Below are 22722 nucleotides of genomic sequence, written 5' to 3' on the forward strand. Positions count from 1 at the left end.
AATAAATTCGCGGTGAGTTTATCGTCTGTGAAAATGTACCTTCGATTCCTCTCAATTTCACGAATCCCTCCGGCTTGCGTTTTCGTATCAAACGCAAAACGAATTTTCATTGTCACGCTCGGTGGGGTAGAATGGCTCGCCGATCGTGATACATATTTCGCGGGGTCGGGTGATATTGCATCGATACCGAATCGCCGATCCGTGATACTTTCGACAGAACTCCGCTCCGATCCGCGTTATCGTCTACGGTTTCTCACAGTTAGCGATCCATTCCGCGTGGGATTCCGCGTCGTGAATCATCATTTGATCGGACGACGGCGATTTGTCGTTTCGTTTGCTAACCGCTGGATCGCCAGAAGAATGGCCTCGCAAGTGCTACCCGCTAGAGTGTCCGTCGATTCCACCGTCGCGTCGGAGCCACCCCTTATTTATCTCCCTCAGGTTTTTCAGCCGTCTCAGCCGAGTTGTCGAAAACTCCCTGGGCGGATTCGGGAGGGTGAGCTCGCCGCTCGCGTGCATCGACCAGAAACTGTTTCCTCGGAACGAAAGCAGGAATCGGCAGGGTCGCACAATGTATCCCCCTTCCCGTGGAAAAGTTTTTCCGCGTGCCAGCTTTTGGACGTAGCAAAACATTTCTCCGCACCGCCGACGGCCACGTCGGCGTCGATGTCGGCGTCGATGTCGGCGTCGATGTCGGCGTCGATGTCGGCGTCAGCGTGAGCACGACGCGTGCGAATTTTCTGTTTTGTCGGAACTACTTCCCCGGAAGAGCTTTTTGTCTCATTTCTACCCCTCGTCGCTTCCTCTTGGTCGGTTTTTCTTCTCTTTCCTCTTTGCATCGACTCTTTTCCTTTTTCCTTTCCCTTCCTCTCTCATCGCTCGCGAGTTTGAGAAGTTGTCTCATTCCTGACGCGAGTGAATCCGCTGTAGCTTCCGCGAACGAGCACGAGAATGCTTTTCTTGCGTCGCTCTTCGTCGTCCACGTCGACAATCGAGATATAGTTGGCGTATGACCTTCGCGGTTAAAGGCTAAAAGAGAGTACGTTTTTCTTGATTCTTCAAGAAATTGTCAACGATACAGCGAAGACTTTATTCGAGTTAAATTACGTAGCGTGACACTCGCTGCACTCGCATGCGGAACTCGTAAGATATCGTGGCGCGAGATGGCCTGGCTTACCAAAGTTCCGTATGGCGGAACTTGGAATAGTACTCTGCCGTCGTCGATGGGAATTTCGAGACGGGTGTGCGGGGACATCCAAAGGGGCAAAGCCGGCAACTTGCGAGACGGCGCAGCCGGCAGTTCCGAGCTTGCCGAGAACTTACTTTCGCCGGTTGTTTCTTCCCCCTTTTTTTTTCTCTCGTCTCTGTCTTCCAACTCTTCCTTCGATTTATCCGCCCAGTTGCTTCTTCATCATGAGAGCGCGCACCGACGTGAACCCCGTGATTCATCTCTGTAAATTTGTTCCGTGTCACGGAAAATCGACGACATAATTGTCGACGATGCGTATCGTCCGTCTCGTTTTAACGAGTAACTCCGCACGGACGTGTATACACGCACGGTTAACAGTCCGCGGATTCGCTCAATTACGAGCTCCACCGCTCTGCCAATTTGATCGCGTGCGATCGTCGAAAATTACCTTGAAATGGCGCGCAGAACTACCGTCGGCGATTTACATGTAAATCGGTGAACACGGTGAATAGCCTCTTCGTATCCTCTCCTCTCTCATTGTCGACGTTTTTTTTATTTGTTTCCATCGTTGGCGCTCTCCACCGGAGTGTTATAACGTGCGAGTGGGAAGAAAAAAAGATATATCTATTCAACGTAGAGAGAATCTTTTCTCATAGTCGCGATTACTCGCGCTGAATACTCCACGCGAGTTATCACTGGAGTGATTTGCGGCACATGAAGGATTCCGGTTCGCGGTCGGTCGATGCGGGCGTATAATGGGCCCGTGGAAATTCGCTGACGTTATAGAAATCTAGGACGAGTCTTAGAGGGAGCGGCTCTAGAAATAAGTGTTTAACCTCGATCCACGTCGTATCCATATAACTATTCTAAATCCAGTATGCAAGTGGAGTAGATAGCTGATAGGGGAGATAGCAGATAGGGAAGTGCAGCGTTGCATGCATCCATCTGACGGGCAAAGAGAGGGAGAGAGGGAGAGAGTAAGAGAGACGATGTCGTTCGGCGGGGCGAGGAGAATCGAGACAGACTTGCTCCAAGTAGCCTGAATGGACACGAAATAGGTCGAGTCGATGTTGCCTACGTGAGCTGCCTCAAGGAGAAACATTCGTAATGCTTGCCTCGAGGCCTGATATCGGCCCGGATGCCGCGAGGTGGAAAGTGAAAATGAAAAAAAGTATACAGGTTAGTTAGAGATAACGTATATCGAAATGTTTAATGCATTTATCGCCAAAGACCCTTTCTTCATTAGCATCATGACAGTATATATTCAGATTCCGGCAATTTACATAATTCCGGTTGGTAATACCATATATACGCGAGCTGAATAAATAACCAAGGAACGATAAACAGCGCATTTTACTGTACAAAGGAAAAGTGCATTTTCTAGTTAGAATAGAAATTTTCTCTGCGAATCCTTCGAGAATTTCACATCCAAGATTTTCGTTGCCGCGCTACATCTACGGATGTATCGTGAAATCGCATTTAAACTTACCGTCATTTCACGAATATCGCAAGAAGAAGACAATGAAGTGGAAATAAAAGGGACCGAATGAGGGAAGTTTGTACTTCGTGGGGATCGTGATCCGAAATAACAGTCACTTCGATCCGCGTGGCTTAAGTTCCAAAGTTCGGAAATGGTTCCGCTGCAGATTGAACCTTATATTATCTTCAGGCGAAAGGATAGCAATTCCAATCTTGAAACCTTCGCCTTCTGAGGACTGCCAAGTTGTAGAACGTAAGACGTTAGAGGACTGTCGATATTAGTCGCAAGAGAACAAAAGTGAGAACAAAAGATTTTCAAGAAAGAGAGTTATGAAAATAATTTCCATGGCGAGATCTTTTTTTCTTTTTTTTTTTTTTTTATGAAACTGCATATTATTCCATTTTTGCGTAAATAAATAAATATTTCCTTGTAGCCCCTCGCTTGATCCTTGTCGCCTGCTGAATGGAATCGTGTCGTTTTTCGAACTTAATACGGTAACCACCGTCGTGCAGATAGTGGACGATCGTTGATGCCACGACCGAAACGACAGAGGCGGAGGCAATGGCTGCGGTCGCCGGCATTAGGGGTTTTAGGGAGGCTTTGCAAATTCGGGGACGCGGAGAGGTGCAGGCGGGCGAAGGAGAGACGCTAAAATGGAGGGCCAGGTTGGGATTTTGGTCGGGGGTCGGACCGAGCTTGCACTGTTCACGGCGATTAATTCATTGCCGCTTACCGCATACCGCTTTTTGCTCTCGGCTTCCTGCTAGTTCCGACCCTTCCTCCGAGCTTCTTCTCCCGTCGCGTCGTCTCGCGCCTTCTCCTCGATTGTCCGGATTCCGGGCTCTTCGAAACAATCTCGGAGCTTTTTTTTTTCTCCTCTTGGAACGTACTATTCCGTAAGGGTTGTCCATGGCTGGCCAAAGCTAGTGAAAGCGGCGAGGATCGATGCGGTTCGCTATTTCGCTTATCTGGCGCTCGCGGTGCTCGTTATATACACGCACGTGCATTCGCGTTGAATTTAACCGGCCGCTTTGCTCGCGGGAATTTGAAATGCAAAATGGAAACGCGAACGAACAGACTGCCGCGTGGGATTTTCTGCGGTCGCGAACGTCCCTGTGCGCTTCGTTGTCGGCGGTGACAGTGGTGATATCGGTGTGGCGCGTTAACACTTTTTGATTTCGCTGAAGCTGTCGCAATTGACGAGAAGTTGATTAGTACAGCGTCCAAAAAAGCGTCCACCGTAAGGCGCCTTATTCGCCAAACTAAATTTATTGTTATATTTAAGTCTGGTATATTTGTTCTTTCTTACGTTTTACTTTACTTGCACCTTAATACAGATCGCACCCTTTAATTTTTACGTGTATTATTTTTTTCACACAATTATCTGTACATGCGAGATGAAAATTAAGCATTTACGATAAAAAAGGTATGATAAAAAATTAACGAAGAATGATTTTATTACGCTGAAAGGGTTAAGCGCCGATAAAAGTTGGACGGATTAGTATCGATCTCTCTCCGTGGCGTTTGTATAGTATCTCAATAGAATTTTAAGAGCGTAAAAGAGAGGGCAATGAGAAAACGTGCTTTCAACCAAGTATCCGTCAGTTCAGCATTATCGAACGAAGCGAACGAGGGGGAGCCTCGGGAATTACGGTTTCATCCATCGTGCCACGACCAAGTCAAAAGAGAGAGATTTCCAGTAATTTCCGCGTCCTAAAACGTTTCCGCCAATGGCGCCAGATATCGCGGAATAGCGAGTGTGGCACGACGTGAGTTTCCTAAGGCCGCTGATTTCTATGAACTGTGATTTATCGCCTTTCAGGAGTCTTTTCGATCGTCGCTACGCGACGACGACGACAACGACGTGATTCGGCCGCCGAGCGAGGCGCGCGCGCGCGCGCGCGTGTGTGTGCAAGTGTGTGAATCACTTCAAAATTCTCGACGAAAAAAAAAAATCCGCGATTCTCCTCGTTTCATTTTCAGGCGCATCGATCCACGATAAATTTATGTCGGCCCAATATTTATGGTATCTATAAATAAATAATTCCAGAACGCGCGCCATCCGAAATGTGTCCGCTCGATGCATAAATAATCGGGGAGAGGATATCCGTTCTGTAGAACGGAACATCCATCGTGCTCGTTGTATGCATATAGAAGCTCTCTATCGCAAAACTTATTTGAAAATATAAATAAACAAAGACCGGTACTGCAACCAATGGCGTGTATTACGTGACCAATGTTGAAATACGAATTGATAGAGTCGTAGAATAATTGCCAAATTGATGTTCGATCGAACAATTACTTATAGAGTGCCGTTTGGACACTCCATACCTTTATAAAAATAATCTTGATAATCCGCAGTAAAAAGTTGCGATAACAAACATTAATTTTATCCCTATAATGGCCGTGTTTTTTTTTTTTTTTTTTTTTTTTTTTTATTGCCCTCTATCCCTCTTTGCGCGGCGATCAGTTAGATACGACCGTCAGATATCCTTCGTTATTCGCACACCCTGATTCAACCCGGTTTCAGCCCTATAGCTCCGGCCCTTCTTTTTCCTTGCCATTTTTTTCCTCGTTCGTTTTGTTATCGTTGTTTCACATCCCTCCTTTCCGTCGGATCTATCCATCTGTTACCCTCGCGATTCTTTTCTCCCACTTCGCCCTGGTTTTTCGGTTTCTGGGCAAACATCTCTGTTGGCAATTGAGCGGTTCAATTTTTCACCCCTTTAGAAATACTCTCGGTAAAAACTATCGTTGAACCGTACTCGCGTCCCAACGAGGCTTTGTGTTTAAAACCTTTTAACCTAGAATATTGCCGAATTCGTGCCGAGGATTTGACAGAATAACGCAAGCCTGCGCGCAATCAGTTTAATGACAATGGATTAATTAATCATCGTGTCAAAGCGCCTCGACGTATGGCTGGGAAAAGTCGTTAGGGAAATTGATTTTAAGGTTCTTTTGTTCAAACGTGTTTGGGAAATCTTTTATGCTTATCATCCATGCTAGCATGTATGACTATATATTTTGTTTCGCGAAATATTTAGATCACGAAAAAACAAGAAAAAAGATTCGTTACCCATGTATAAAACATAAATATGTACATGCATTTTATACACACACGAACACACACAAATCACATTATTATTTTACAAAAATTCAGAAATGTAAAGAATTTACATTATTAATACACACAATTAAATAATAATTGTTTTGACAATTTACTTATAATTTAATTTAATGTCTTTGACTCTCTTAAATTAATGTACCGTACAATCACAATCAAGAAAAGCGGCGTGCAATATTTGAAATCTTAAAATATTGATTTCCGCGTATCTTTGGGCCGCAGAATTTTATGCGGCACCTTCAGTAAAATTGGCCCGCGAGGCGTACGTACTGCTGGCACAAAGAAAGAAGAGCTTTATAAGGCAAGACCGCGGAATATCTCATAAGATAAACCAATATTATAAATTATTCGAATCCATTTCAAGAAGCCGGCAAAGGCGAGGCCGCGAGTGAGCGGTGGTTTCCGCATAATGCGGAATGGCATAATAACTGGCACGACGGCGACCTTCCATCAACCGCTGCCATCTTGAATTTAGGGAAAAATTATCTTATCGCCTCATCTCTCGGCGCGAAATGAATCCTGGCCATTTTCGAAAGCGCCTTTTCCTTCTCGTCGACGAGATCGAGAAATCGCATAAATTTCATTGTCGGTCCTTTATCATCTTGACATGCAGCTCGAATGAATACAAGCCACGTCATCTCGAAAAATAATACGCTCAAGCGAAAAGATCTTTTAAAAAAGAAATAAAAGAGAGCGCGTCAGACATTCGCGGCAAGACTCTCGCATTGTTTGCCGAGATAGCATCCGATAGTTTTAACTTGAATCTTGAGACGTTCAAGTAGCTTCTGTCTCTCGCACGGAAGCGATTCCAAGACCTTTAAATACTGCGAACGCTATTGCGGTGAATGCACATTGAATGGCATTCAGTTAACTATGGGACAGCTTCTCTCGTGGCTCCGTATAAGAGAGGGAGGATTTCTCAAGATGGATCCTGCGGAGAGGTTGGCCGATGCCGCCACAACACCGCAAGGCTCAGCTCGGATGGTCGCATAGGGATTTGGGGTTTAACGTTGGTCAGGTTGCACCAACAAGCCTCGGAACACCTTATCTCGAAATCGCCGCGATCTCTCGCGCGCTGGTCCGGGCCATCCCAGAGGATCGTTCCAACAGCTGTTCCGGTTCGCCGCGATTAACGACGGCTTATAAAACCGATGTCCCCCCCCCCCCGTCTCAAATTAAGGACGAGATACGACGCGGCCGCCGCGGCCAAACTCTCTTTGCCGGATCTGGAAATTGGATCCGCAACGAGTTCCGAGAGCGTCCCGATTATACGAGCTCCTCTGTTTCGGCTTTAGTTTCGTTCATTTCAGTCGTTGCGGATTATTTAAAATAATCGCCGAGTCAAACTTTTTGCAATGCGACAAAATCAATTATCTTCACGCGCGTCGCTAATCTATCTCTCGCAAATATACGACATTGCTCTGAAAATCTGATTAATCATCGCGAACCGATTCAAGGTTAACGGTAAATATTTTCCTTTCGCCCAGCACTTTTTGCAGCCCTTGACGCCGAGCGAGAAAGCTTCGAGTATGCCGGGAAGTAGCGAACGGTTGATTAAACAGCGCAGCGCGTGTTCCGCCTCGAGTAATTAAAGAGCCTCTCGCACGCGCGGATCTTTCTAGTACGCCGAATAAACTTCGTATCCCGTTTGCGAGAGGAACGAAATGTATCCACAGACTGCAAAGACTACGGCGTTTATCTGGCTTCTATCTGGCTTCTTCGCGTCTTCCCCAATCACCTCACCCTGCCACACATTGCCTGTCTCTCTTTTTCTTCCACTACTGCCGCTCTTTCTTACTCTTGCGCGCGCGAGAAGTTGGATTAGATAAGTTTGCCGTTTAGCTAGCTGATGGGTTTGGCTTAGCTGATTCGTGCCGAGTCTCTCTCTCTCTCTCTCTCTCTCTCTCTCTCTCTCTCTCTCTCTCCCCCCCTCTCTCCCCCCTCTCTCTCTCTCTCTCTCTCTCTCTCTTTGGTTTTGGTTTTGTTTGACTTACCTCGGTTTGGCGCGAGAAACGAAATCTTCCCGACTGTCTGTGAAGTGCTGCTGTCGTTCAAGTGATTCCCAACTGTTATTGGCCCGGCAGTTTGGCGCGAGCGTCGTGAGTTTTCGCCTGCGAACTTTACGAGTTGACGAATCCTCCCGGCAACCCGGTCTCGGCGATACGCCGTATTCAATTTCCATCGGTACGTAAAGGCCGCATTGCACGGCTGTGTAAATCTCGAGTTCCCCAATACTCGGATTGATCGGACGTGGCGTGAAATGAGGTCGCCCGCTCTATCGTGAATATAGAGTGCGATTTGTATTTCAGGGACTCAAACTTTCCGGCTTTTCCAACTGACCGCGATTGACACCGTTTTCGCGCCAATGTAAATGTCAACCGCTTTGCTCTGTCCCCTTAGTTCATTATACTATCGAAACTTTGTTGTCGTAGTATGTTTTCGAATATGTCGAATAAAATGTCATCCGTAAAATCGTAGACAATGTAGAGATAAACGAAATGTTTTTATATCATTAAAAATAAAAAAAAAAGAGAGAGAGAGAGAGAGAGAGAGAGAGAAATAAAAGCAACATTTTTTTCTTGTTTTTTCCAAGAACCGCGTGAATGTTTTCTGTTTACAATTTTAATTGTAAATATGTAAAAAACGAATAAGTAAAGTAGTTTTATATAAAAATAAGCAGAGAAATGATAGAAAAAAATGACTTTTTTCTCTCCCCTGTTTTCATATTTTATATTAACTCGCAATTAGCAATCTTCTCTGCTACCTACTATCTCATTTCTGGATAAAATCTTATTAAAAGAGAAACATATATAAGAAAATTAATTAATTTCAAGATTGCGCGACTGACACTTTCTGGAACGTCGATCTTGAAAGCGGCTATGTGTAATTTGCAAAAGAACTAAAGGGCTCCAGTCGGCCATCGGCAAAGCGGTAAGATGGCTCTATGTTAACTAATTCCCATGTAATGTGGATTCTGCACGAAGATGTCGACTTAATTTCCCAGTCTCCCGAGTAATTTGTTCCGGATAGAAGCGGGCATTAAGTAGATGTAGACTCATCTAGGCCTCATGACGGGCTCTTCCTCATGTCTCCGAAGCGCACTTCGGCACGAGGGGAGATCTCATTCGCGAAAGTGGGGGACGAACGATAGCCACAGGAGTAATTTTACGGGGAGCGAGCAGCCCACCTTACCATGACCTCTCTTTTCCACTCTCCCTTGTATCTCTTATCTTTCTCAATCCACCTTGGTCTTTCTCGGTCCGTCATCGCCTCAAGAGCTCTCCTTTCCTTCCTCGTATAAGAGCTTAAGTGGTTATTTTCTCCAAAGATATGAAACTTGCACGAGCAGCGATGAAAACCCGCTGTAGTCGTTCTCAGGACACAACCTGTACTTACCGCAAACGGGCGAAGACAGCGCACGTGTCGTCATCGCGTTCATTTACGAGTACACCGAGCACTGAATGTCGCGCGAGATAGAGATAATATTTCGTATCCTAGCTGGCTTGAAAATACTTGGCGCAGTTCTCGACGCGACGCTGCTGTCGTGGCTGACGTCGTCGTGACACGACAAAATGTAAAGCTCGAGACACATTTAAGGAGAGAAGGATTTTCGAGAAATATCGCGAGAGCATATAAGATGCAGTATTCGCGTCACTGACGTTACGTCGCCACTCTTCTTAAGAAGACATTTAAATTTATTCTTTAAACTTGCTAATTGTCAACGGCACGTGCACCTAAATTGGCTACGATTTGCGACGAAATTATCGAGCATTTTTTTTGTATGCGTGGTATCAACATCGGACATTATTAGCGTCGTTGAGGAGACGAGGAAGGAAGGTCGATCGATATTTACTTAGCATGATTATTCGTTCATAGCGCCAAACGTTATCGCAGTGAATCTTTCAAGGTGGTGATAAAACGCGAAGGAAGAGAAGTCCGTTATCAGACTAGCAGTCATTGTTAATTACAGGGTTTACGATGGCAGGCGATAGCTGAAAGAAGAAGTAGAACGGATACGACTGGTCATTCCGTTAAAACATACTCATTGGCGGAAGATCCGTAGTTAGACAGCGAGCTCGGCTTGGTGTACTACGAGCATTAAAGTTAATAAAGAAAGGAACAGGCCCCACGTAGTATAACCAAGCGCCGCCGCTGTCGGTAATAATCCCGACCGTGTTTTGCCCGCAAAATTAATTTCTCCATTGGCATAATAGCGGAACTGCCGTGCCAAACCGTTAACGAAGACGTCGGCTTTCGTCTACATGTACGCGTGTGTTGTGTTGTTTTCAGTAAGTAAAGTCTCACTAAACTAGCGGATGAAAATTTTTAGATTAATTCTTGAAATCAAACTCCTTTTCGAAAAAAAAAAAAAAGAGAAATATCGAGACATATTTTTCCGAATTATAAATGTAAAAATCAAGACTCAAAAATCTTGTATTTCGCGTGGAAAAACAAAAACTCAATATGCTTTGATGTATTCTGTGCATGGAATAAGCGAGCTTTTACTTTTCTTGTTCATAATTTTGTTTGACTTCATATCTTCGGGAAATGATATTAAAAGTAGGAAACTCGATAATCGTCTTATTCTTAGCTAGAAATACGATGGAGAGGATAACGACAAACTATCGCGATAAAAAGTTCTTGCGAAATCGTATTTATGCGAGTTTTCCGCCGACTTTACACCGATGGGAGTTTCAGTTTTTAACATTATCCGGGTTACAGCATCATGTGCTGCCGGTAAGCTGAAGAACTTGGAGATCGCAACGTCTGCGCGGATTTTTATCATCATCGTTACATTTTAATACTTTAAGGGAAATGGATAGCGTATTATTTCATATAGCTGGCATGACGCGTATTCGTAACGGCCGTTATGATTAATTTGATTATTATGGCATAAAGTATCGACAAGTGCGTCACCGTCGTCGATCGAAGAGTAATTAGAGTCCACTCGTTTCAAAATGTTCTGGTTTCTTGCATATTAACACGGCTTGCGCAGGCGGGAACGTTAATAATCACTTAACGGGCTTTAAAGTTGCATCGCGCCAGCCCTGGGCTGGAAGCTTAGTTTTGTTCGAGATTTATGGACCAAGCGCAGTTTCGAGAACACCCGGGCGGTGTTGTAGGTATATACGCGCCGCCATTTCGGTAGAACCCGGTTTTCACCGTGGCTCTAGCGGATACGCACCGGAACATTCATCGGGATTAGTACTGCCGTCGGTGCCACGTGTATACGTGATTATATACGGGAGAGGGAGGTAGCGTGAGCAAGTATATCCCATTAATGTATTAATTTTCGAGCGCGTGAAAGGAGGATTTGATGAATATATTTTGAAAATGTGACACGGTTGCGTATTTATGGGGCCGTCTTGAAGAGCAATGGAATTTTTATAATTAACTTTTCGATCGATTATATAACTTCTTGTGCTTGTGTCAGAGAATCTTTTATTTTATACACAAAAATATTCTTCAAACGATTCAGACATGTTTTTACGACCCACCCTCGATTGTTTGCCTCTGGCTTCTCTCGACACGATGGCATTTCGAGGGAGCGCGTATTTACCTTCTCGAAGCAGGGAAGCTAGCTGCGCGTTATATCAAAACGGACGTGATGCAGATCGCCGAGTCTCCATGTCGCTCCATCTCTCTTTCTCTTTTTCGACACTATACAACGCGTCTTGAGAATTCAACGAGTACCACAAAAAGAAAAACTCCGTGGATGACATTTGCGTCGGAAGAAAGTCACAGTTCCGTCGGCTGGGCGTTTCGCATGGATGTGAGATGATGCATCGCGAAGCGGTTAGGTAAACGTTACATTTGCATCTAAAAGAGTCCGCCAGTAGTTTATATGAAAATGTAAAATGAAACAGTATTTCACATTGGATCTCTTCCGCGCTGCGCTCCTCTTTTTCTTTCTTTTTTTCTTTCCTCCTTTTCCTTTTCTTTATCCCTTTTCGTCGATCTACCTTTTCCTTTTAAGCTGCTTGGCGAGTACTGTCTGCACGAACTGCACTACAAACGTAGCCGGTAGAATCAATTTTCTTCCTTCGCCCGTAGAAATTGGAAGGTTACCACAAATATTTGCTCAGACCTATTAAAGGCACGCAACGTATCGCTGTATATTTAAAAAAAAAAAAAAGAAAGATTATTGTGCAATTATTTATTCTCGATCAATTATTTATTATCTTCGCACCGAATTTAGTTAGACATTTTCTGAAATGTAAGACGTACGATTTTTCCTTTCTATTATACATTATCAACCACGTGTTGACAATATAGGAGAAATGAAATATCGCTTTAAACAAAGTTTATTCGCGAGAAGCAACGTCAAGATGAAAACACCTTGCGTAGCATCTCTAGATACACCTAAGTCGAGAGATGGAGTCGTTACCGGCGAGACACCATCTGTTCTCGGCAGAAATTTCATCCCCGCGTAAAAAACGAGCGTGAGGCTCGAAGAAGGGTGGATGTAGCCAGCAGCTACATGATGACCCGACAAAATGTTGTTGGCTCTCTGTATAGCGTCGCGGTAAATCCACCGGTTCGTTGGGTGCTACCTGATCCGAACCAAGTGGCGGATATACTCTTGGGTTCTAAGAGGCGATAACTTGCGGTTATGTTATCGGAATTGCACTTTAACGCGCAACCACCGGGGCGCGAATTGCCAGTATCTCATAATGGAAAATGCGGCGCGGCTGTCGATAAATCAACCTTTTTTTCTCAAATCGTACAATCGCGTAATTATCATTAATTTAAATTAATTAACGACCGAAAAAAAATAGTAGTAATTAATATTTAAATAAAGCTATTATTTTTATCTTGAATCCTTTTTTTATTCTCGAAACGAAACATTGCTTTGTTCTACGTAAATTTGTAAATTTATTTCCCGAAATTTTCTACGTGAAAGATGGAATTGTGAAAGCAAAGTATATTCGATTCCGCAACGCATAGAGAATACAGAGTGTGTCGTTGAAGTTAACTTAACCGGGTAAGTGCGCGTGCGTTTCAAGCATAATTGCGCAATGGCGTAGAAAAATAGTGAATGGAACGCGAATGGGGAGTGAGTTCTTTCTGCTATCCCATGTCGACCGTAGCACGAATGACCCTCTATTACCCAAAAGCGCCCTAGGTAGCGTGGCGAGAGAGCGACTTTGATAACGCGCTTAACTAAGCGACTAAACGGATGTAAATCTATGCAGATTGCCTGCTGACAAAAATCTCGCGCACTCGAGAGTCGCGCGGGTTCTCGCGCCGAGGCGCGTCTGCTCTACCGACTCGGCGGTAGTTTCCTGCAGGCGGAGAGCACTTAAAGGACACCCCTGGGACGAATTAGGTCGCTAATGGCGCGTCGTCGGGTCGCGATAGGTACCAACTTTGGGACGCTTCCCGTTGTTTAACGGCGCGTCTATTCCACGTCTGCAGCATTCCATCTACAAATCCGCAGCGTCGCGTCTGACTGCCACTTTCCGGTGTCGTGCATACGTAAATTATTACCTTTATGCGACAATTCGTAGTAGAGAAAGCGGGGTGTATTGGAGCGTTGTAGCGTGCGTAAGCTCTTTGAAGCTCTTCCAGAAAATAATCTTTTACTTTTGGCCGATTGTCAGCATATCGCGTTTCTCTCCGCGCGATTAAACACGGCCGAGGGAAGATTTTCTTTTGTTTCGGCGAAATAAAAGGCACACTGTGCGAATTCACGCTTTTTCCCACGGGAGCCAGATCCTAGGTGATCGTTTAATTGGCAATCCACGTGGGAGAAAGGGCGCGACCAACCGACGAAATAAAACGGCTGCCGGCAACCGTAGATACCGACTCCCAACCTAACTTGACGGCTCGTTCAGATTGGCCCACGTGGAGGATCGGAGAAGAGAGAAAGAGAAAGAAAAAGAGAGATAGAGAGAGAGAGAGAGAGAGAGAGAGAGAGAGAGAGAGAAAGAGAGAGAGAAGGTCGGACCGGATAACAAAACCCGTGCAATGTAAATGTATGTAGATTGGTCGCTCTTTTTGCGGAACTGTGTGTGCAATCTAGCACTGTAGCACTCTACCCACGTTCACCCTCTCTCTCTCTCTCTCTCTCTCTCTCTCGCATTCGCCCATCCTTTCTCTCTTTTCTACTTGTACCTTCGCTCCCTCTCTCTCTCTCTTTCTCTCTCTCTCTTTCTTTCTCTCCTCCGTCTCTTTGGTTCGCTTTTTCTCGCCGTCTCCGAATAATCACCTTCTCTAGTAATTACATCCCCGCCCTATCGCTGACCCCGAGCCTCTGATTTATGCCGTTCCGCTGACGTCTAACGATCCTCTAACGTTACATATCGGCGTTTGCCTCGACGCTTTCCCAATGCTAGAATCACCAGCGCTCACGTCATCGTTCCTATCGAAATGCGATCATTCATCCGCGCGGTAACGCTAAACGGTTAGCGCGCCCGTTGAACGTTGCTCGCTTTATTTCACCTCGAAACGTGTCCTGCATTTGGACATGACGGGGCGCCGTGCAACGATGATATACCATGAATAGATGTAGAAGCTACGCGATATTAGTCAGCATCTGCGAATTGAATTGTCCGTGTCAATTCGATCGCTCATTTCATACGAGAATATCATGAATATTTCATTTTTTCTATACGCACATTATCATTAATTTTAAAACATGAAAATTTCGGTTATAGTCATGATCCATTTGTTGTCATAATTATTTTAATCGAATCTTTACATTTTTTTTTTATACATTATATTTTTAGCGCGATAAAGAATTAAATTTTATTGTCTCTAATCAGTTTACGAAAACTTCATCTCGTTGTATATCCAACGTCGACGGTCTCTCGGACGAGCCATCGATTTTTTTGAGACGCACTGGAGACTAACGAGTACTGCACGTGACGTGAAAATAAGTCGCCGTCGATCTTTCTCAGTAGGCAGAAGATCACCGAGCGATTCTCCTCCACGAACGACGGAACCAACGAGATAAAATGACGTTGGTTCATTAATAAAACCTCGGTCTAGGAGAAATTTTCTCTAGCGAGAAAAAAAGGAGAGAGAGAGAGAGAGAGAGAGAGAGAGAGAGAGAGAGAGAGAGAGAGAGAGAGAGAGAGAGAGAGAGACAGGGAGATCGAAACTTGGAGATTCGAACCGGTAATCGACAAATAAACGATGTGAACGCGTGGACTAACCAGTAATAACGCGCACAAGTGGGTTAATCCATCACTGATATCGGTGGAAGCTATATTAATGGCCGGGCACTCCCGCTGACTGCAAGAAACGATCATAATGAAGTAAGTGGAATCGTTCATCACGGATTACACTACGCTGAAACTTTTGATCTCCTAATTCGAGTTTATTTTAAAGGGAAAAAAAAATTTTTTTTTAATCTATTCTTAATTGCATGGATTGTTGAAAACTTTGAGATCATTTGTAGAAATTATATAACGTAAAAATTAGTTTAATAATACCTAGCACGCTTTCTCCCTCTTTTACTCTCCGAGACTTTTTATTTTATCGCCGAGTCATCGTTTTAGCAGGCTATCGTCGAAAAATTGTCATCTCGTTCGTCGTCTACGGGAAGAGTCGAATTCCTTCGTCGCGCGGTTATTCGTCGAGGACACAAAAAGCTGTCGTCGAAACGTGCGTGTTTGCGTAATGGCGTTGCCGTGCCTCCTCGACGTGTCGGATACAACGGGCCTCTGCACACGTCGTGGTTGCGCTCGAGGTCCCACGGAATCCCGTAGTATGTCTAGGAAGCAATTCGGTCCTAGGAAACTCCATCAATCAGCCCGCGGTGCAGACGGTTTAAAAGCAGTCACTTTCCCGGCCGACGTTACCCGGCTCGTACTTCACTCAGTCTGTACCGACGCCCTTCTCGTGCTCCCTGCTCCTCCCCGATCCGCCTTCCTCATCTACCTATCTACCTTCATCGTCTATCTCATTCCCGCCATCTATTTCGAGCTGTTTTTGCAACAGAACAGAAAGTAATGAGAATGCAAAGATTAAAGAAAAAATCCGTGTTAAAATTGTTTATCGATGACGTTATATTTGCGAAATTTAAATTTTGCTTTGGTTATAAATTTTCAGTGTTTCATTTATTTTCACATTTTCTTGTTCTTTACATGATATACTTACGACAAAAATTCTTTAAAATTTATGTAAATTCCGATAAATTAATATAATGTTTAAATTTTTGACAATTGTATATTTAAACATCATTATTTTTACTGTTGAAAAAAAAATAAGTTATTTTAAAAAAGAAGAGAGAGAACAGGGAAAGAGAAATATTATTTTTTTCTGTAAAAGCAAAAAATAAGAATATAAAAGCTATTTGGGAAAAAATTTATCTCGTCTTACTTTTAGAACGAATTTATTTCTTAGCTTGAGCTACTTTTTTGTGCGCAATTTCTTTTTTAGTTTTTATATTTATTTCGATACATAAAAGCTGCGCAATAAAATGCGTTTTATTTCAACATCTTGGCAAATTATTTTCTTTTCTCTTTCTCTGGCGTATCTTAGTGAGAAAACGAGGGAGAAAGGAGAGAAACCGGCAAAAGCGTGGCTGAGACGAGTAGGAGACGAGTAGGAGACGAGCCAATATTGGTTGCCTGTCGGTGACGTGCGCGACTGCATCTACAAGACTTAATGGAGGAAGGGTTGTTCGAAATGTGAGCGCATATATTTCCTCGCGCGATGGAAATATTTCAATAACTCTCGGCGGGCGGATCGAAAATTTAATCTGTTTTAGCGAAACGCGCAGAAATTCGTGCTTTGATTTATCAGAGATATTCGTTTCAAGCTAAACGTAAATATCGCGAGTTGGAAATCCGCGTTGGATTAAGAGATCAATATAAAATACGGATTCTCTCGATATCCTTGGATTTAAAATGAAAGCTCAGAGAGAGAGAGAGAGAGAGAGAGAGAGAGAGAGAGAGAGAGAGAGAGAGAGAGAGAGAGAGAGAGAGAGAGAGAGAGAGAGAGAGAGAGGGGTAGAGAAACGGATGAGCGCAATGAGGGAAATGATACGCGAAATTTTTATTCGAAATTCTTGCCGAAGAGTACAATCTCGTTACGTCATGTCGATTCCGTTTGAAAATCCTCGCGTGGCAACAACGTTCCCAGGTACATGTATCGCCTGCATATTCTAGATAAATACGAGTTTGCAGTACCTGGGGTCCATTCGCGGAACCGTAACAAAAGCAATTACATATTGCTGGACGGTATGAATGGACAATGGGTGCGCATAATGAACATATTGCGCCGACATCAACGGTGGTTGGTCGACAGTAGAGTTTCGCTGAACCGCACCGCAAAATGAGTGCGTGCCACATTTATGCGGATTCGCGGACAATTTGACCGGAAACCGCATTCGGCTGTGCGGATGTAGAATTTCGTAATTATGTGAATCACGCGCTTCGTGATCTCACGTTATCTTTTCTGTCGCGCCCACTAATCACACGTACTCTAATCGCTTTCCATCGTTTTCCGGAAAACTTTGCTTGTTATTTTGTTAATTCACGTCAGTCTTATAACGAAGAGTATCGTATAAATTTTTATATTTTAATTTAAATATATATTTTATTGTTATACAGTAAATATACATATGTATAGTCTTGACTTGGACGTCTTTTCGCACTATTTTTGCGCCATTATCGCGAAATCATGCCGACACGTACAGCTGTATAAAAATCTCGAGCGAAGACAAGAGTACAAAAATAAAACTACATCTTTGTCTGAAAGTTTGATAACGAAGAAACAGAGGTGATGCGAAATCTTGAGGAGGGTGAAAATTCGATGTACACGAACTGGCGAAAAGTCTAGAGACGAACACAGAAACGATCGCGTAACGAGGAGAGGAAATCGGTGAGTTGTCAATTCTATGGATCTCTTTGGTGGATCGAGTTTCGGTCGTAGCGAAGGGCACTGCAGCGACCGATAGTAGCGATAGTGGCAGTCTTGGTGGAGTCGCGAGAGACACGAAGGGAGAAAAGGGCACGGCATAGATCGTAGATAACGGAGGGAACGAGAAAAGAAGGAAGGAACTCCTCGCAAGAAAACCACGATAAATCCATCGATGGGACACTCCAACGGCCACTGAGGATAGAGAAGGAAGCTCTCCGGCTATCTTACATCTATTGTAAGGATCGGAACGGCCATTGTGAGCGTGATTCTTAATTCCATTCGATTTCTACCAGCGGGCGCCAAAAGTAAAGAGAAAGGATCTCGTTGAATCTCGGGACGAGACCACGGTGCCCGAAATTCCTTAAAGCCAGCTTTCAAATCGTACGGTCTAACCCGTCTAATCAGTGGAAGTAATACACATTTGACAATTGAGAAAATTAATTTCCACGTTCGCTATCGCGATCTCTAACATCTCACTTTTCCATCTCATTTACTTGACGTGAAATATAAAAAGGAAGTAAACGCTTTTATATCGAAACTCGGTTGTGAAATTACCACCTAGTCCCTTCAATATTAAAGTCGTTCATTTATTACTTGTTCGAACTCGTTATCGTAGCCCGGAATGCTGTAACTGGAACATTGTAATTTTTAACGAATAGTAATTAACGTCCGCGATCGCAGTCGATTAAATTTAATCGAGCGTGCGGTTTCATTAATAAGAGACCGTGGAGCGTAGACGGACAATGGCGATGATTACCCTTCTGATACTTTCAGTTTTATCTCAAGTTTTATCTTTCAAATCTCCGCCGCACGAGGAGAGAAGCATCGATGAATATGCATTTTACCGTTACTTCGCGCATAAAACGCTTTATCTTATACGGAGCTTCGCGGGCGCTCCTTGATTTGAGATTTTCAGTAGAGGAGGTCTAGCAGTTTGTAGAACGTGCACCTCTCGGAGCAGGTTAGTTCGCGGCGTTCGGTTTGCATGATATACGACAGAAGTTATCCGAAGTCTGGATATTGGAATTTTAATATACGTTACAATCGACCGATCCCTCTTTCCCCTTTGACCCTCTTCGGCCTTTGCTGCCGCCGCCGCCGCCGCTTTCGTCCTCCTCCGACATTAGTTTGCGATCTTCCACCCTCCCTAAATCTACTTGGTGTGCACATTCTCTTTCCTCTGCTCCTTGAAAGTAGGACACCATTAATCTAAGGACTCCTTCGCCCAAGCGCGACTCTGATCGAAAAATCCCTTTACTAAACGCACGGACGCCGATTGTTCCGTAACATTCGGCAGCGTAAAAATTTATCGACTCTTTCGCGAAATACGCAGCAAGAGTGCTGGCGTTAAAGTGTCAAACTTTACGACACCTGCTGAGGCGCTATCGTAAATAGTATTGTGTATTTCAAAGTACATACGCCTCGTCGAATATTCCAATTTTTTTTACATTATTTTAATTTTATTTTTACAGCTAAATATTTTATTTAAATGCATTTTTTTTATGAAGAAGGAAAGAAATATTTCAAGACGTTAAATAATATATAATGTCTTTGATTTGACTGTTAACATACAGTTATTTTTTTAATTAGTAAAGTTGTAAAAAGATTCTTTGAATTAAAAATGATTTTGTTTAAACAAATCTGTATAAACAAAAATTTTTAATTTTTTTTTCTTATTTTTAATTTCTATTTTATATTTTGAAATAATATATCTATTTTATTATATAGTTTTGACATGTTATGATAAATTCAATAATATATATAAAATGTGATTTTTAGTAATCGCTCGTGAGATATTATCTATTGCTTTTAGGTATGAGTGGGAGAAAGAAGAATGGAAAATATTTTCAATAAAAAATGTTTATTAAATTTTCATTTAAATTAAAGCTAAAACTATTTTGATACAATTTAATTGAACAAAATATAATTGAAACAAATATTCTTCTACATGTAAATAATAATTCTATGTAAATAATAATTGGATTCACGGAAAAAGATGACTGTTTAATTATGTTTTGTTTAAATGCTGTCAATATAATTTTTAGTAATAATTTAAATGAAAATACTAATACTTTTTTTTGGTAAAAATATTTGGTTTTTTTTATAAATTCACTCATGTCTAGCAGCGACCTATAGTAATAATATCTTGTAAACAATTACTGAAAATATATTTTATACTACGCGTTAATGAATTTGTCATAAAATGCCTTACAAAACTGTAGTAAAACAATTATATTATTTTATTTAAAAGAATACTCATTGAAAAAATTTAAAAAAAAAAAACAAATAATAATTAGAAGTTTTAGTTTAAATTACTATAGAAATTTTTGAAACAAAATAATTTTTCTCTTTAAAGAATTCTTTTTATAACTATTAATTTAAAAAAAAAACTCCACGTAAACGTTTAAATTAAACACACTATATATATGTGTGTGTGTATGTATTAGTATTTTCACATTTATTTATTGATATCTGCCATTGATTTTGATGGATTATTCTGAACATTTTATCTTTTTTAAAATGATTATTAAAGTCAAAATTGAACAAGAGACGGATTATCGATACATTTAAAGAATGAATCTTGGGAGTTCATATATAAAGACGCGTTAAAAACAGTATTTATATTAGAGGGAACGCCCCCGGCACATAAAAGATCCAATAGTTCGCTCGGCGTTATGGGGATTTTCTATTTATCGGGAAGGCGAGCGGTTTATTTCGGCCATAAATCAATTGTCCATGCATGCGATGCATCAGAATGGGTGGGTATGCATTCGGTATGCATAAAACGGCATTGGCCACCTCTCGCGCGTCCCAAACCCCATTTCCACTCCTGCAACATCCTTCCCCTGCCGCAACCAATCCTTTCCGCTGTTCCGGCACGTCGACCTTGTTATATCGATGAACATGTATAGTGTCGTCTAGTACCGATTCCACTACGACATATCTTCGATTGCAAAGTGCGAATGCAGTTAAAATTATCATAAATTCGTATAAATTCCATTGCCTTTACTCGATTCTTCAATAAATTCGTTTTCAACTTTCTCTGAAATGTTTATATCTATATATTTTATAATCTTATTTTAAAATTAATAACTATACAAGTTTTTTTTTTTCCATAGGTTACAGTTTACAGATAATTTTTACATATTTGAAACTTATAAATTTTAATTTAAACATATTAGTAATAATTATTAACATTTTTCCGAATATGGAATATTAATGTTCTTATATTATTTTGAGAATTATATAAATTTTTCAGTTATTTAGAAATACGCAAAGATGGGTGAAATTGAAGGAGAAAGGAAGAGGAAACTCAAACAATTTTAAAATAATACCACTTTATGTGATCCATCTTCATGAGAACGCGCTGGATCAAAGTCAGACAACATGACCGTATGCTATTATTTCGTATCTGTGTCCGATGTAGTCGCATTCTTCGTTCGCGTGTGTTCGAGATAAAAAATTTGATATCCATAAGAGTACCATCGTTGTAGATGGCCGGTTCTCTCGCGTTCAACGTTATATCGCCTTTCAATCTATCGTGTTGCATAGCCGACTTTAGATAGGAATGAATACTTTGGATACGTATACGTGGATTGTGCGCAATATGAAACGAATACCAGGTGGACGTTTTTTCTCAATGACCATTCATCATACGTGAAAGCGTCGAAGCTATGCGGAAAGACCTCTCGTCAATTCTCGACGAGGGGACGATATTCCTTCTTCCCGTTCTTGCGTCGCGTGGCGAGCGGGAAGAAAATCAGGGCTAGGAGTGCATCCCCTTCGATAAGGATCGATACTTTTGCGATGTGTTGCGCGTCAAAGCGCCGGTGAATTATGGGTATAATAACGCCGCGCCATCGACGACGATGCGAGGGAATAAGTGTTACGTCGAGAGCCCTGGAACGGCATATATCAAGCCCCAGAGGGTCGGGACCAGTTAGCGGCTACGTTGCGGCTGTACATCACTTTGGATACAATAAGCAAACGCAGGTTTGATGTCCTTCGTCGGCATATCTGGGATTGCGATTAGCCGGCGATGCCAACTACGAATGCCGGTCCTTGTCTGCTTGAATTTGCGATAACAACGGCCGAAAACAATGGCGAGTAGTCCGGATTAACGGGCAGTTTGCAATTACACGCGACATCTTTGTTAATTCGTTCGGGATAGAGATACTAGGAGGCGCATGTTCTCGAGCGCATCGATTAATTAATTAATTAATTAATTTTTTTTAAGCTATAACGATCGTATCGACTTGGTCGACTTTGCCTCTTCGGTCGGTTGTTTCTTCTGTAGCTCATCGATTTACATTCCTTACGTGCCAGAGAGATCGGCGAGACTCCGTCGAGCTAAGAACGACGCGGCGTATCCGGAGGAGAATCTCACGGCGAAAGGGGAGGATTGTAATAGCGGTATAATGAGTTTTCTTCCGCGGCATTGTTTTGCTGCGAGTAATTCTGTGCTGCCAAGCTTCCAGTGTGGGATTCGCTTTTGCGTATCGCGGCAAGACGGAGAGCCAAAAACGTGGAATTGCCGGTATAGCGTGGGTATAGCGCGATGCAAAAGCGGTAATATCGCCGAGTACGAGTTACATCTAATGAGTAACGCAGGTAATCACCATTATTTTTAAATCTCATTAACGCCTCGCTTGTGTACATTATTCTCCACGGCTGAACGAACACACATGGGGCCAGTTTGTTCCCGCCGCGTTCCCCTCTCGTCGCTCCCTTTCCACCGTGATGCGAATGTTCTACCGCCTCCTCCCGGGAACTCGAAATCTCATTATTTAATACAACTGCAACGATATTAAACGCATAAATCGCGATAATGAGCAACCGGTGTTTCGCCAATAAAGACCACGACGCGCTGATTGGTAATTCTCGTATTACCGTCGCGAAATCGAATACCGAAACTCGAGATGAGCACTCGTTCCACGTATCCTCGATAGGAGTTTAGAACTCGATAGCTCGAGGATGCAGCTTGAGTTTCAGATAGTCGGTATAAGCGGTATGAGACAAAGTTTTGCGCTGGATAAAGAGGACGAACTCTCTCGT

The 22722-nt window shown here is 42.8% G+C and overlaps 1 protein-coding gene and 1 long non-coding RNA gene across 8 annotated transcripts in view; one reads left to right on the forward strand and one right to left on the reverse strand.

Annotated features, from left to right (window-relative positions):
* LOC140667872 (uncharacterized) overlaps positions 1-22722 on the reverse strand; it is a 248724-nt gene that overhangs the window by 132750 nt on the left and 93252 nt on the right. The gene's annotated exons all lie outside the window — the stretch shown is intronic.
* The window catches only part of LOC140667864 (E3 ubiquitin-protein ligase MIB1-like), a 297267-nt gene that overhangs the window by 64401 nt on the left and 210144 nt on the right, over positions 1-22722 (forward strand). The window lies entirely within an intron of this gene.

This window comes from Anoplolepis gracilipes, chromosome 7 (genome assembly GCF_047496725.1).
Source record: "Anoplolepis gracilipes chromosome 7, ASM4749672v1, whole genome shotgun sequence".
Taxonomy (NCBI): Eukaryota; Metazoa; Arthropoda; class Insecta; order Hymenoptera; family Formicidae; genus Anoplolepis; species Anoplolepis gracilipes.